This window comes from Magnolia sinica, chromosome 13, assembly GCF_029962835.1.
Source record: "Magnolia sinica isolate HGM2019 chromosome 13, MsV1, whole genome shotgun sequence".
In the NCBI taxonomy this organism is placed as follows: domain Eukaryota; kingdom Viridiplantae; phylum Streptophyta; class Magnoliopsida; order Magnoliales; family Magnoliaceae; genus Magnolia; species Magnolia sinica.
Genome location: NC_080585.1, coordinates 80,603,930 through 80,615,271, shown reverse-complemented (window position 1 = coordinate 80,615,271; position 11,342 = coordinate 80,603,930). Strand labels below are relative to the sequence as shown.

Below are 11,342 nucleotides of genomic sequence, written 5' to 3'. Positions count from 1 at the left end.
TGCATGCATGCACCGTTATTTCACTTCATAAGTGGGTCCCATGTGGGGCCCACCACGTATCTATGTATACTATCATATATATATATATATTCATATACGTATGTATATATATACATATAAATATATAAAATAAAGAAAGGAAGAAACAAAAGAAATTGCCCAATACTGGATGTCCGGCCCAGGGCCTTTTTCTGGATACAACGTCCCTGGTCGATGGTCCAAACTTAAATGGCCTGTGGTAGCCTGGCACTAGAGCAACCCACCAACATTTGGTGGGACCTACGGTCGATGCAGGTCTCACATTCAGGGTCGGCCCACTGACATTGGGTGAGGCCCACCTGCATTTGTGCAGGGCCCAAGATCAGCCCACCAACTCTTTACGTTACACAGAGTCAACGTGCGTCGACTCTGTTCGTAACAACGGTTCCGCTCCTTCGTTGTAGGCCACCATCATGGACTGAAAGGTGGATCTGAACCGTTCATCTGGTAGAGGGAGGAAAACCATTCAAAACCACGTTGATCTTTCTAGGCCACTCACATTCACGAGGTCTCTACGATGGTCGAAAGAAGACCGTTCGGCTGCTTTTGAGGCTTGATTACCTAGGTGGGTCACATCATCAAATGATCAAAGCTCGCCCTTCATGGTCAAAATTTCAAGAAGAAGATGGTGGGCAGTGTGGATATGCAGCAAGGTGGCCCATGGTATTCGTACAAGGCCCACCAGCCTTTTAACGTGATTTGGTCCCGAACAGGGTCCCTGTCTTTTATCCGAGTTTGGCCTGAAAACTAGCCATTATTTGGCATAGTTTGGCCTAGAATATCGTTACCACTGCCCTAAATTTTGCATCCTGGCAAGGCTTCAGTTGAAACAGCCCTTAGCTCTGAATAGAGCTTTTAGTTGAGTTAGTTTTTCAGCCCGGAACAGGGTCATAGATTGGCTCAGTTCTAGCCTAAAAATAGGGACCTACTTAAATGCTTTTCTTTAGGTGTGAACGCAGCCATTACTTGGCTGGCTTTCAACCCATTTATGGCCACATTCAGGCTTGGTGTTTGCCTGAGACCCGACCATCATTTGGTTGGTCCCAGCTCTAAATAGAGGCTTGAAATAGACCGCTTAAATCGACACAAGGGTATTTGCTGGTCTGCTTTCTATCCGAAAGCATGGCCATTGATTGGCCATCCTTCATCCTAGTACAACCATCACTGTGGCCTCAACCTAACTGAAACAAAGAAAGAAATGGAAGGAGAAATGGTCACTTGTGGAGGAGAGATCAGCTCTCTGTTTTTCTTTCTTTTACACTCTCTCTTTCTTCCTCTCTTGATACGAATTTCCTAAGGCTACAGGGCCCATCTTATAGAGGGAGTGAGAGAGAGGGAACGGTTGGGATCGTTTCCCCAATGGATGGCATTCAATCTCCTTCGTCCTTTTACAAGTGATCAAACGGCTATACTGTTTTGATCATGTGGGTACCATGAAGGATTTGAACGGTTTAGAATGCTCGAAAAATGATCGTGGTGGCCCACTTATAAGTTTGAAGTGGGTCTGTTTGAAACAAAGAGAGGAAGGGCGGGAAGATATTTGAGAAATGCTCGGTCAGCGCTAGTTTGACCGAGCCATTGGGTTTAGTACACCTCGTGCCCAAGCACTCTTTGTATACATACATTGCGTAGGGACCCACTGAAATGTGATTACCACGATCTACTCCGTTCATTTGTATTGGGGGACATTACCCAAGGATCTTGGTTCACCTTGGGTTGATGGTGAGTCCTGGGTGGCCCGTTACATACATCCTTGGGCCATCATTGGCCCATAGGTCGTGATCCACCGATCAGGTGGGCCTGACAAACTTTTTCAATGGTTAATATAGGGTATTAGTTATGATGAAGGCTTCGTTTGTAGCTAACGAATTCTAAAGTGTTAGTGACAAGTGTGTTGCACCAGAATTAACTAGCATAATGGCTTCAACTTTGAGTGTTCGAGTGGTCTCACCTTCCTGATTGTCGTAGGGAGTATTCTGGCTCCTTGAGACCCTGATGGATGGCTCTAATGTCGACGGGAATCCCCATCCTGTGTATGTCGAGTTCATGTTTTGGTTAACCCAAGTAATTTTTAGTTTAGTGTGGGTTTAAAAGGTAACACCCGAGTACCGAAAGTACGGGGTGTTACAATCTACCCCCTTTAACAGAAATCTCGTCCCGAGATTTGTTATGTATATCCCTAAATGTTAACATTACAAGTAGTAATTTCATTTTAATAGTGCATTCTATTTCTCACTTGTGCAATCACGTCCTGCACTGTCAACAAGACATATTCCAATGTACTATACCCCTAAGCATCTAGTCTTAGCATATCAATTCCTACTAAACATTTGGAACCATCCTAGCATTAACCAATACTAAGGATTTGTTTAAAGGTTTACCTATATCAAATGCCCCATCGCCTCCACTAAGAGTTAGGCGCCCACTAATGATAACATCTTTCCTTTCTCTTTTCTTTTTTTTTCTTTTTCTTCTAATGATAGTCCTTAGCTGCCCAAAGTGTATTACTAATTTCTATTTTTGTAGCGTTCCGAGTGACAGGAATAGATTGTCATAATAGGTTTGAGCCCGATACATCGACCATCTGTCTGTGCAAAACAGAGGGCCCACCGTATCATCTCCAAGTCCTGATAAATCCCGATCTTTTGCCTGATCAGGGCATTGAGGCCATTAGAATCTACTAGGATATGAAATTCGGATCAAACCGTGTACACATCGCATATGCATTATTGTATCAGTCCATGATCTTGATTATTCCAGACTCACGCGAAATACTATGAAATCTTCTATCCTGAAAATGAGAGCACCCAAGATCTACGTGAATAGACGCGAATGACCACCATGCTTCTGGCACGCACTCTGAGTACCCAAGTACTCACACAAATTTCAAGACCAGAGTTTCAACATAAAAAAATTTATTTGAACACCATTAAACTTATCCCATTTCTCGAATCTAGGCTCAATATGTTCAATCTAGGCTTAACCACTTATCCGAAACCCCATAACTTCACCTCTAATTAATTTCATGTGCCAGAATTTGTAGGGAATAGTAATTCTAAGCAAAGAGATGTGTTTAAGGATTTCAAACTACATTTCCCGTTGCAGTTCTTAAGCTTAGAGGGCACCTGTGTCCAATCGAGTGTACCATCTGGTGATCACGAAAATTCTTACAATGCGTAAGTTCTTTTTATTTACCAAATGTTATGTCCATGTCATCTTTGACTAAGGGAAATCATAGAAAGGGTTTGGATCCTAAATTCCTAAAGCGTTCTTTGAGTGTTCATTTTTCCACAGTGGATGAGTTTAATTTCTAAGTCCAACAACGATGCTGGTAGTTTTCATGGAGATCAAGGTATGACTAAACCTGAGATGTTCAAATGTCCTAAAGTTTTAAGTTTCTAAGTTCTCAACCTCCTCTAATCTCAAGGGACTCTCACATAAGTTTGAATGGTACTCTAACAATTTCAAAGGGAACCTAAGTCCATTTCTAAGTTCCATGGTTATCCAAACAACTGTCCAGGGGGCCTAACATTTTGATTTTCTATGTTCTCAATTCCTCCTAGCTATAGAGGAAATTCTCAATAGTTGCTCTAATAATTCTAAGGGAACTTAAGTTTGGGTCTCTACATTCTCAATCATTCTTCTAAGTCTTAAGGGAAATTTTCCTAAGTTTAAATTTCTAGTTTCCAATATTCTAACTTGAGATATTTCAAAGCTTGTATAAGATCATTCTCCAAGGCCAAGTTTGTCCAAACTATGCTCTGATACCAACTGTAACGCCTCGACTTTTCAGGACCCGAGTACACGACCCGTTTCCTAAAAATCCGAGTGTTAACCTTAAAGGATGGTCAAATTCGACTACATATATTTTTTCTTTCATCAGAGTAAGCAAATGAGGGTAGTGTAGACAAATCGACATAAAGAAAAATTTTATTATCATTTAAATATGCCCATAATGACTTATACAAACCAATATCTCCAAAATTTATAAATACAAGAATTACATGATCTAATATATGAGAAAATAATAGAAAGCATATAAATATAAGCCGCAAGATCACACAGCTCCTCCAAGCATACAGTCAAGCATTCCTGGTGATCGTACCCTGCTCCTTATCAAGTTTGAACATGCATATCACTTAAGCCACCTGTACTACCTGTACGGTTTTATATTTGATGGATGAGTGGCCAACTCAGTGTGAATTCCCCTCAAGATTACACACTGCCGCATTAGGTAAAAAATAGTATAAAACATACAGACAACCAAAACAGAGTAAATGCAGTCTTGTTAGATGCATGGATGCATGAATGTAATGATCGACTCGGGTAAAACATCCTGACGGTCTGTGCCTCGGGTAAAACATCTAGACGGGCAATGTCCCGGGAAAAACATTCGGACGGACATTGGGGTCGTCACCCAGGGATAAGACTGGTTATCAGCGCAACACGCAGCGTAATCGCAGGGCATGATAATCTGAGTCAATATCATCATCGAATGACTGGTCATAAGCGCAACACGCAGCGTAATCGCAGGGCAGAGTGATCCAAGTCATCGAAATATGTCATGTATGCATGATTAGTCAAGTCATTATTAATCCATTTACAACCAGTCAATTTAGGTAAGCTCAAAGGTCACTACAAGGAGCACATGGCCCAGCGTAGGTCGACGGCTCGGGCATAGTATACCATTGCCACCATCCCCGGCCCATGAGACTACCACCTTAGGATGTTTAATGGAACCCCATCGACTAGTGACCAATCACATTATAATATATGGGGCTTACCATCGCATGGTTGCACAGAATAAAACATCGAACCCATATAGGGAAATACTAGAATAAAGCCACATAAGGCGATATCAAAGTAGGCCACATAGGGCCGATATCAAAACCATACGATAAAGACCATCCTTAAAAACCATTGGGCACAACAACCCTGAATGGTAGGCCCACATCAATGGTCCATCTAGACCACCACTCAATAACCACCAAGTCGAAGGTCCATTACGATCACAACTTGTCAAGTTACATGTCAAGTATGGGTGTACATTCATATGTGGAAATTTCCCACTAATGTACCAGTTTAAGTTCCATAAGCAATCCACAAGCATGAATAGTTATATACAGGATAATCATAAAGCATATAATACAACAATTCAATTTCCACTAGCTGACACATGTGATTATAAAGAGAGATATCAATTATGAATTTAAATAACAACTATACACTACCAAAAAAAGGGGCAAAGCCGACGGACTTTGGGGGGTTTTGGCTACGGCTAATATCCGTTGGTATCACCGACGGCTTTTAGCCGTCAGAGAAAATCGATAATCCGTCGGGGAAACCTCAGTTTTGGATGGTGGACGTCCAACCGTCTACCGTTTTCCCATTTTATGGTCGCCCCGAGACTTATTTAATTCTCATTTTTGGTGATCTATCCCAAAATGATGTTGAGAAATGTATGGACGGCATGGATGAAGTATATCCATCATGGTGGGGCCCATAGATCCCTCCCCTTTCCAAAGGTATGTTTACCGTTTTTTGCTTTCTGTAAAAACTATGAGTTTTAAGCAGAATTTAAAATAGTGGTGATTCCTTTATAAAAATAATGGTAATTATATAGAGTTATCCAGACCATTCAAATAATCCGTTTGGTTGTAAGTGATTAATATTTATAATGTTGTTATATAATACAATTTTAGGCATCCAGAAAATGGTCCCTCTTGCATGTACGACTATTAACAGGAGTTTTCTTATAAACAATGGTAGACGCACAGAATATCGGATTTGAACTGTTTATCCGATTTAGAAGAGGAATTCCGAAATATCGAGCGCTCATCTGCTTTTTTTGCCATTTTCATCGAGCGGGTCCCTCTTAGAGCTGCTTGTGTTTCTATCTTCCAAATGTGATCCGAATCTCAGCAATGGAAGCGTTAGATCAAAGATTGAAGATCTAAACTGGGATCCGTGCGGGAGTTGCCGGGAGATTCACGGACTGATGCGATTCCCCGGTAGGTTTTTGTTTTTCACCCATGGACTTCTTTGATAGGTTTCTAATTTCATCAGGAAGTGGGCTTCCTGACATGGAGGGCTTGTGTTTGAGCTTGTTGGCTGTATTTCTAGCTTAGTGTAGTCTTTTCTCTTTTCAGTTGCTTTTGTTTTTTTTTTTTGTTGCCTTTTGGCTGTTGTCTAATAAAATCGTCACCTTTCAAAAAAAAAAAACTGTCATGTGGGCCAGAATGTTAGAAAGTAGCAGACAGCGTAGAAAAACTTGCCAAGTTTTTTTTTCCCTGTGACTTTCCATTTGTTTCATAAACTGTGGCCCACATGATCAATCTAGTAGCCTTGAATTTGGGTGAGGGCATCATATCTTGTGGGACCACCTGATGGTCGACTTGAAATTGGGTGGTGAAAACAGGCTGTTGGTTGGCCCCTTTTAACTGTCCACTGTCTTGTACACATGCTGCTTGATGATCAGCAGGCAAAAATATGAGCTACTAAACATTCATCATGGGGCCGGCATGATGAATAGCGTGGAACTACATGTAGGTGTTGTTGTAGGCATGGGTGGGATAGTTGTGCATATGCCAATCTGCGGCTAAGAATATTTATCCTCAATGATCTGACTTGAGAAACCTGACTGATGTGTTGGTGTTATTTTATTTTGGTTTGCAGGTGAATCTTGCCTTCTGCTAAACTGGTGAACCCTGAACTTGTGGCGCGGTCAGAACCAGTTGCTGAGTTGCTTGATTTGGATCTGAAAGAGTAAGTGACTTCACTTGTGCTCCTGGATAGTGTTGCTAGCCTTTTGGTGCCATTACAAAGCAATTTAAATTGCTAAAACCTTCAGAATCTCTCTCAACTTGTTTACCCAGAGGTCAGAGCTTCTATGTGAATAACCAAAACTCTGTGACCTCACCTTTTTGCACCATTGTTTACTTTACTTTTGATTTGATGGAACATGGGCTTTTCCATCTTTGGGAAATTGAGTCTCTCTGTAGATGTGGTTGCAACTAGTGAAGTCAGTATTTTGTTGGCATTGGATCCCTCAAAGAATTTGCACAGAGAATCAATTCAGTAGCAGGCAAGCATAGGAGCTTAAGATCGTGACATTTCATTGAGCTGGTTACGTTCTGTCATCACTTATTGCTGTGTCCAGCATTTGGTATATTTGCATTCTGTGAATAGATTCCGGCGCCGATGCTGTAATTCACTAGTATGCAGCCAAGTTTGCTATCATTAGCTAAATATAGCTGTGAGGTTTGTTGAATGAGGAAAATATGCAGGCCTCACCATGGATGGCCCATGGGATAAAAATCCGTACAGATTGGGAGATCCTAGAACTATGTTATTTGGCCCTTTTTGTGGTTGAATGTGAAGGATAGTAGTAATTCTTTCTTGACTGCTTATTTGTTGGCAACTACTACAAGGGTTGGGATTTCTCCAATCTGGGAGATTTGCTGAATGGGGCATCCATAGTGCAGCCCCTGATTTCGACTATTGGGATCAATGAACTAGGGACCACATTTTAGCACTCCTACAATCTGAAAACTTGAAACAGTTTTGCAACACTCAGCCTGCCACTTCAGAAATGTTGTAATCTTAATGCTATTTCAACCATGTGTCTTTTCCTTTGGGATTAGATTGCTACAGTATGAGGATGTATTAGATGTTAAACGCCGAATACGGAATTAATTATTCAACCTTTAATCACCACACACATGGTAGGCATATAAAAGATTCTGAATCTTGACTATTCATCTTTTTTAGAATATGTGTAAATTTATTTTTATTTTTATTTTTTTGAGTAGGCAACAACATAGCCATTAGCCAGAGCATGGCATTTGTGTAGGAAGGTGGACAACCATGGAAAAGAAAATGATTTCCCCTGATATGATAGTTTCCCTGTTTGGGAAACCAAAAAAAAGGGGGTAATCAATTTTGTTTCCTAGATTTTCTAAAAAAAATGAGTAAAATCATTTCCACACACAAGCAAAAAAAGAAAAAAAGAAACCATTAAATGTAGATTTTCAAATGTCATATTGACTTAGAGAAACATCAAGGAAACATGGAAAAAATGGTGGAATTTTTCAATGATAGTTTAGGAGATGCTAACATACACATTTGCATATTTAAGAGTCGAATAATAGCAAAAAATAAGTAAATTTGTATATTTAGGGATCAAATGATAAATTTCCCTTTAATGGGGGGAGTAAAAGCATGCATCTTTGATTCGAGGAAACATTGGGGAAACATGGGAAAATTGGTGGATCCATCCATACATCCAACGATGCATGCACATGCATAGATACAAACACACATTCATGATCAATCCATCCATCCATACAATCATTCATGCATGCATGCATACATACAATGACACATACATATATATACACATGCATGATCTATTCATCCATGCATACACACATACACACATCTATACACATGCATGATCCATTCTTTTCTATGGTTAGCATGAATTTTATTTAAAGAAAAAGAAGAAAAATATCATACAACATCCATCAAGTAAATGGAGAAGAATGCCTAGATGAACATAGTTGAGATGCACCTTATTTTGCTACCCTATTTGCCTGATCATTAGCCTCCCAGGGAATGAGGTTAAATTTGGTGCTTACCTAAGCTAACAATTCTCTAATCTGCTTTGGCTGTTCTTCTTTTTTCTTTCATGCCAAGGAAATTGCACTCCTTGAATCACCTTCTACAATCAGTTGATGGTTCTCAATCATTCTCCTAATGTGTTTAACGAATTATCCTTTCTCTTCAACATATTAGTAGAGTTTGACTCTTTTCTTGGCAAAAAAAAATTCTGCTAACAAAACTTCTAGAAATATAATTTTCCAGTGTTAAAGAAAGGGCAACTTGGACGACCAAGCCACTTTTTTTTCTTTGGGTTCAAATAAGAACCCATATTGAGTTACAAAAAGGAAAAAAGGTAAATCAAGAAAGGAAAATGCAAATATGGTACCCAAAAACCTTTAGGGGTTATAATTATTCTTCGACATCATGGTTTTGTTTGATACTTGGAAATTGTAACAAGGTTTTCCTAATATCTGTTCACATGTTAACACAGACAGCTCTCCTTTTTTTTGGTATATGGTACACATGTATTTGATTATTTCCATTTAACATTCGTTAATAATAAGACTTGGATGATTTGTTAAGTGGACAATTTGAGTTGATCTTTTAACATTTCCATACAAAACAACCAAACAATGGAATTAGTATTGGAAACTGTTAAATGTAAATTTTCACTTGTTATATAATTTGAGTTGACCTTTTGACACTTTCATAGAAAACAACCAAACAATGAAATTATTGATAGATTTTGCAATTTTCTATTTCTTGAAGATTTCATAGGGGTTTTCAACATCCATATTTTGAATTCTCTCTACCCAAACAGGTTTGGATAAACCAGTTTTCCCCAGTTGGTATTTAAAATTTTACTTCCTTTTGGAAGGCTGACTTGGGTCCCTTGGGGTCTTTTCCACAGTAGAGGTTTTCAAATCATTGTACCAACAACATGTGATCTTAGAAAAGGCTAGTTTGCCCTTTCCATTTTCCTTCATTAAAGTCCATGTGCATTGGTTGAAACTAAAAGGGAAATGCTTTGCTAGAGGGATTCATCCAAACTTTCTCACTGGGTAGGATGGTAAAAGGGAAAAATATCAATGGACCTCATTTAAATGCATGGTTCTTAAATCATAGAGGGACTTTTTGGCATCAAATCTTATTTTAATCATGACATGTACATTTATATTGCCGAAAAACAAGTTCATTCAAGAAATTCATGCTGAGGGAGAGAACCCTTCCTCCAAGAGTATTACATCCTATTTTTGTTTGAGGCCTTTTGTTTTAAGGTGTCTAAGATGTAGTGGTTTTCTTTTTTATTTTTTATTTTTTACAGGGGTTGTCGGCTGGATTGCTTAGGCAAGCTACATACACAATAGCACGACTTGGGTCATTTAGGTGAAGCTCTTACACATGAAGTACAAATATGTTAGATTGTGTATGGTGTTTTTGAGATAAACATGTTTTCTGTACTTATTTATAGTTATGCTTCAAAAACTGTTGAAATAATTGATTGTGTTTCATTATAACCCATTTCTTCTTAGATGTTCCATCATGATACAATTACAATTAGTATTTATGCCACCAAGTGGTATACAATGTATCCCCCCCATTTAGGAATTTATATTGAACCAGTATATTCATTTGACTGAAAATGCTTGTTTTTTTATGGATTCCTAAATTGTCCCATTTTGGACAGTTCGGTACCGTACCATGTACTTAGGTTGTCATCATTTTCAGTTTACATGTAGTTGGAAATTTGGTAGTGTCTCCCTATATTTTCTCCAGATATGTGGTTCTTTACTAATCAGTTTTCTCTATCCATGTGTAATGGATTACAGGTGGCAACTAGTTAGTATTGAATTTTACATATATCTGGAGAATATAGGGAGGTGCTGCCGAAATTTCGACTCGCATGTAAACTGTATAAGGACAGTACATGGTATGTTACCAAATGGGATAGAGACAATTAGCACCTGTAAATAGAGACAATTAGCTCGTATAGGTAGAAGCGAGTATGATAAGCAATTTATTGATATTCACAAAAAGATAGGGAGAGTGCAAACTTCTTTTCTAACTTGAGAAGATAACAGAAATATATATTTTTTTACTCAATGCCCTTATGACTAGTATTTATTCTATGATTGTATTTCCTTTAGCTACAAAAAGAAACCATCCCTACCATTTCTCTTCTTTACCAGGTTGGTTGATCTCGCCAATTCCTAACCTGTGTGTCAAAGGTTCGAGTCTTGGTGCTAACTTCTTTAAAAAAAAGAAATCATCCCTAATTCTTTTCTTTTTAGTGTAGTGGTCAACTTATTTCAAATATTAATGATGCATTTTGACAACGTAATGGATTCTGTGGTGCATTAAATGCTTCCATAGAATGCTAAATGCCTTTTTAATCAAATCAACCATATATCTGTGATGTTTTGATATAGCTTGAATTGAAAGATGGTGCTTGTTTTGTTTCAGGAATATAATCTTATTTGTTAGACGTTCACTTCTCTTGTTGCAGATAAGAACTTGCTTCATTAGGTATAATTTGTATTAATTCAACTTGTAACTCCTCAGAACCTGCTCTGCTGTAAGATATTACAGTGTATGACGGTTCCCAGTAGGTTAAGTTGTAAGTTGTTACATAAAGTTGGTTGGATATCTTTTATTTTTATAAATGTTGTCAATAGTTAGTTGGATGATGAATTAGGTGT

At 38.7% G+C, this 11,342-nt stretch overlaps 1 long non-coding RNA gene across 2 annotated transcripts; it reads left to right on the top strand.

Moving 5' to 3' along the window:
* Positions 1 to 5,891: 5,891 nt before the first annotated feature.
* LOC131223905 (uncharacterized) lies at positions 5,892 to 11,015 on the top strand. 2 transcript variants are annotated; one of them, XR_009160758.1, is made up of 4 exons: positions 5,892 to 6,054; positions 6,715 to 6,804; positions 9,968 to 10,029; positions 10,940 to 11,015. It is a non-coding gene; the product is annotated as an uncharacterized LOC131223905 (long non-coding RNA). The 2 variants fall into 2 exon arrangements; XR_009160759.1 differs by having other exon boundaries at positions 10,935 to 11,015.
* The last annotated feature ends 327 nt before the right edge of the window (positions 11,016 to 11,342 follow it).